Source organism: Cornus florida, unplaced genomic scaffold (genome assembly GCF_030987335.1).
Source record: "Cornus florida cultivar Cherokee Brave unplaced genomic scaffold, ASM3098733v1 CherokeeBrave_3.0.0_Hap2_Chr08, whole genome shotgun sequence".
In the NCBI taxonomy this organism is placed as follows: domain Eukaryota; kingdom Viridiplantae; phylum Streptophyta; class Magnoliopsida; order Cornales; family Cornaceae; genus Cornus; species Cornus florida.
In genome coordinates this window covers 39,370,957-39,376,956 of record NW_026775578.1, presented here as the reverse complement: position 1 = coordinate 39,376,956, position 6,000 = coordinate 39,370,957, and positions in this window count along the sequence as shown.

Sequence of the window (6,000 nt, the reverse complement as noted above, 5' to 3'; positions counted from 1 at the left end):
ACCTTAGAAATGAGCATGGTTGGTGAACTGACTTTCTTTCTAGGTCTCTAAGTCAAATAACTTGATGATGGGATTTTCATATCTCAATCAAAGTATGCAAATGAGCTAGTTAAGAAGTTTGGAATGAAAGAGTCAAAGCATATTCAAACTCCTATGAGTACTTCATCCAAATTGGATAGAGACTCTGATCCTAACAAGGTTGATCATTTTTTGTATAGGAGTATGATTGGTAGCTTGTTGTATTTGGCAGCAACTAGACCAGATATTTCATTTAGTGTAGGTGTGTGTGCTAGGTATCAAGCTGATCCTAGAGAACAACACATTCTTGCAGTCAAGCGCATTATTCGTTATGTCAATAGTACATTGAATTATGGATTGCGTTATTCTTCTGAGTCTAATTCTGAGATTGCAGGTTATACTGATGCTGATTGGTCTGGTAACAAGGATGATAGAAAGAGTACTTCAGGTGATTGATTCTATGTTGGTGCTAGCCTTGTTTTATGGTACAGCAAGAAGAAAAATTGCATATCTTTATCATCTTGTGAAGCTGAATACATTGCTGCTGGAACTTGTTGCACACAATTGCTTTGGATGAAACAGATGCTTCTGGATTATGGAGTTGATCAAGGTACTATTACTATCTTTTGTGATAATACTTGTACAATTAATATTTTAAAGAATCCAGTTTTGCATTCTAGGACTAAACACATTGACATTCGACATCATTTTCTTAGGGAACTTGTTGAACAAAATGTCATGTCTTTGGAAAAAGTGCACACTGATCTAAATTTGGCTAATATTCTCACTAAACCATTAAATGCTCCTAAGTTTTCTCATTTTAGGAAATCTATTGGTGTCTACTGTCTTGATTAGATACATTGCAAAGACATAGTCTAGAAAGGATCTTCATGCATATCTTGAGAGTCTATATTATGTTTTTGGGAAGTTAAGCAAACCATATTAATTGAGTATGTTGAACACAAGGAGATTAATGACACATGAATTATCTGTGGAAAGTATACAATGGCTATGAATTGATGAAATTGGTTTTGCTTACTTATTTTGTATAGTAAATGAATCATTGTTAGTGTATTTACTTGAGATGTCATTATTTTGGTCAAAGCTAATGTTGATATGATTGATTATTATCTTGGAATTTAAACTTGATTGGTCAAAAAAAATTATATGTCTTTTGCATATGTTGATTGTTTGATTTCTAAGGATATGTAATATCATTGATTTATTATCTGAAATCTGAATAATTGACAGATCATTATGTTTTGGAACTTGGTGGTGATTTTATTATACTTACTAAGTTTGTGGAACTTAATTGAATTGATCTTGGTTATTTCTATTAATACATATAATCTTGTGGAGTCTACATTCTCATTGGTTTTAATTTACAAGATTTATATGATTGGTTGCTTCCTAGTTCTAGGATTTCTATGTTAAGACCCTTGTTAATTTGTGACAAAAAGGTGGAGAACGTTGAGAAACTTTTTGTATTGAGGGGGAGAACCATTGTTCATTGCATTACACTGCATTGATATTCACTGCATTGATATTCAGGCATTATTAGCTTTGCTATTTTTTGTTTGTGTTTATTTTCTTAATTAAGTTTCACAGGTAGTTGTGTTTGAGCTAATGTTCATATTACAGGTTGCTACATATGTTGAAGCTTCATGAGGTTCAAGAAAATTTCCGCATTTTATTTTCTTTAACAATTGTTGTAATTTACTTTCCTGCTTGGGTAGACTGCTGAATTGTTTTTAGGGTTTTGTCACGAAATTGCCAAAGGGGAAGACTGTGCGATATATTTTATTATTAGCTAATTTCGTTGTCAAAACAAGTCCGATCAAGTTGTAATTTTTCGATTAAAAATTCAAAGATTGAAGATCGGATGCGGATTTGAAGAAGTACAAGTGTTCATGGGTTGCTACACTCTAAGTTGATGAGAACGATGCTCTAAGAAGTTGTGAGAGGTAGTGAGAACAGTTATGAAGGGTTCTGGAAGGTTTGGAACAAGTTTAATTGCAAAATTTCAAGACTGGTCATCTTGAACCAGTTTAAGAATCCGCGGGATGCTTTACTGTCCATCTTGAACCGGTTCAAAATGGCTGAACCGGTTCAAGAAGTCCTGGATGCATCAAGTTTCCAGGTTTCCTTCTACAGTTGTTTCCTTTTTTATCCCAACTTGTTTCCAAGTCTTGTGCATGAAATTTATCATATTTTCTAAAGGATTAGGACTTTCAAAACTCTATATAAACTATGTCATATACATTGGTTGAGATGCGGCTTTAGGGAAAATCAATTTTATATTTTCAGAAAGCTTTAGAGAGAAAAAAATTCAGAAAATCAAATCTAATTATTTTGAAGTTATTTTTGAGAGCACACATATATATATATATTTATGAGTGATTTAGTTGTAGTATTCTCTATCTCATCGGAATTGAAGTTGCATTGAAGATTTAGATATTCCGGATGATCAGCAGGATTTAATTCTTTTACAATCGAGTTCAAATCTTGAAGAACATAAGTAAACACAGTCACGCTTTGGAAGGGTTGAAGCATTCGTGAAGTGCTATCTGATCAACCTGTTACTCTTCTACAAGTATCAAGTGTAAGCTTGAGGTCAATGTGATACCCCTCGATTCTAGAGCCACAGGTGATCAAGTCCGAGCACAGATCCGGGGGATACCAAACAATCAATATGTAAACAAGCAGGAATAAAACTGAATTAAGATTAAAATAATAATAATAAACAGAAAGAACACTAAAATGAAAATCCTCAAACCTTAAATAATAAATTAATATAATTTAAATCCGTACAACTCGGGAATCCACATAGTGGACCCCTTATTCCAAAACTTTAAATAAATTTACAGAATTAAAATCCAAAACCAAAATAGAAAGGAAATCCTATGTAATTGGAAGAGTGAGTGTCTGTATCTACATCAACACGATCAAACTCTAAGCCTAATACTGGCGAATACCTGAAAAATAAGAATGGGTCAGGCCCACATGCAAGTTCCAATCTACTACAATCCGTACATAAACCCGATACGCAGATACATCCTAAATAGCGCGGCAATATCTACAATAGTCCATATATATATATATACACACACTATAGGATGTTCACTAGCCTATAACATAGTTCAGCCTGGGTAGAAGGTGACATATAAAATACGTTTTTCAGCGGTCAAGTACTTAGACCTACCAGGGAACATTAGCTATATCTAGCTACTCAACCTTTGCAATATACGCACCCTAACCGTGATCAGAAGACTCAAGCTCATATCACAGTACCATAAGTATATATATAAATTCCTTCCTAATGCAGAAAAATAAAACAAACATCCGTTATGTCGTTCAACTGTTTTAGTTGATAGGACATGTATCCATGTAAGAGTTAACTATTTTAGTTAATCCATTCCGTATGTATGAAGGGGTAGGACTTAGCTTTTTGATCTAATCCATCCCTGATATGTCACCGTCCCATACCGGTATATATAATGCAAATGATCCAAAAATGATGCACATTCATTAGAACATCAAACATATCCAGAAACCAGCATAATAGAAATCAGATATTATTAAGATCCTATCATGCATCCAGTATATGATTATAATCATAAATCCTTCCTTTAAATTGTTAAAGTAATGATAAACAATTTAAATTATCCAATTCCATACAATTGATCGAACATAAATTTTAACAGTTCATCAATTAACATCCATAGCACAATATAATGACAAATAGAGTTAAACTGTGCACAATATACTAGACTGCCAAAAATACCTCCATACTAGTCCAGTTCGCTTGCTAAAACAAAACTAGTAATCACAACCTACACCATCCTTGACGGCATGCCAAGTAATGCTTAAATTACATGACGTCCCTTTAATCCTCACTATAGATCATGTGTCTGATACAACGACACTCAGAAATCTACACGGATTACATCTTATGAAACCCCAAAAGTATTCCTATACAAATCTGTTTAGTTCGCTAAAATAAAGCTAGTAACTAAAACTCCTACAACTCTTGTCAGCATGCAACCTATCAGTTAGAATTACATGACAACCCTAACCACAGCATAAAAAACCTTCTTGGAACTGAAACATGTCATTTATATCATTGGTATAAAATCCTAACACTTACCTTTATAGCAGTTCATTTAATTTGCTAGCCAACTAACGATTCCAGTTCTCCTTCCTTCTTGACAGCATTGAACATTCATATTTTAAAATTTATGTTGTCCATTCCCATGACCTGAATCAATACATCCTAGGTCTTAAACATGCTCTGTACACCATTTAAGAACCCCCATGAAACTCCAGAATTACCCTTTTGCCCCTGAAGTATCAAAAAATTACCAGAAATACCCCGGAGGGGTTTCTGTTCAAAGGAGCCGGCTCCCCCCCCCCCCCCCAGGGAGCCGGGTCTTCATCTTCTAGAGCCGGCTCTCCCTCGTGGAGAGCCGGATCTACCTTCTTGGGAGCCGGCTCCCTCACTTAGGGAGCCAGCTCTCTTCCCCTGAGAGTCGTCTTTGCTCCATTGTTTCGTCTCTGCTTCGTCCGGTTGCCGTCTGTGCTTTCGGCGAAGTCCAGTATTCTATCCCAAACCTTGTAGCATTCTTAGAGTTCTATTTATGTTCCTAAATTCCTAAAAACCCTTCATAAACCTTTGTGATTTAATTGACCCAAAACTTACGGCATAACAAAACAGTTTATACAAGAATTATAGTTTCAGTTAACAAAACAAATGAACAATTTAGAGTCAGATAACATGCATCAATATTCCATTTTAAAGTTTAATTTATATCCAAATCATCCCAGAACTCCTCACATTCCTTTATGAATTAATTTACAAGAGTTTAATACATAATCCAAACAGGTTATGCAAGGAAAGCAAACTTCAGGTATTTATATGTTAATCAGTTTACAGTCCGGCAAACATGCATCAAATATCAGTTTTAAAAATTGAATTAATTCCTGGAGACTATATAGAATGCACAAAACACAAGTTTACAGGAAGGAGATAGAATGAAAGTTGCCTCACAATTCCAGTTTGAAACCTTAAGCGTCGTCTCTAAGTTTCAGAATTCTCCAAGTCTGTTTCCCCTTTGCTCTGCTCATAGTTCCCTTCCTCTACTGCTTCTTGGTTCCATCGAGAAGCAACCCCTCTGTTCTTCCTCCAGTCTTCCTCCTTTAGCCTCACAGAAAATCATCCGAGACCCTCTATGTTACTCTCAAGACCAATCTAGAATCTCTGTTTTCCTTCTCACAAATGTTACGTGAGTAGGATTGTTCCCAACCCTAGCAGACTTAAAAGAAAATATATATAGACGTCCCAAACCCTAATCTGCGTAACTCTATATCTACCGGGTTTAATTTAAAATCTAATATAAGTCTGCGTCCATACTATATAAAAATAAAACCCTAATCATATATCATATACAAGACCAAATAAAACAATTAATTTAGACAACTAAACAATTAAAATTATACAATTACTTTAAAACAAATATACAATTAAAATTAAACAATTACTTTAAAACAAATAAACAAGTAACTTAGAATCAAGAACAAATACACAATTAATTTAAAGAAACAATTAAACAATTACGCAAATGAGCATATAAATCACATTATAAAATAAAAATGCAATAAAATCAAATTTAAATTCCCATTGTATCATTTTGAAAACTAGAGGTATTACAGTCAAGTTGCTGTTGGACGGGGAGTCATAAAGACAGAGAATCGTCAGCGATTGGTGTGGTGTATAGCGATAGAGTGTGAGTCAGAGTCAAAGTTCGGTATACTTTGTTTCAAACATAGTAGATTGATTTACTTTAGACTGCATAGTTTACTAGGTTTTTCCCATGCAAACAGTTGACGTATTTTATCAACTGGGGTTTCCTCGCTAAAATCCTGGTGCAATCTCTCTAACTCTAACTTGGTTTAATTTTCACATATTTGTGATTGTGGATGTTT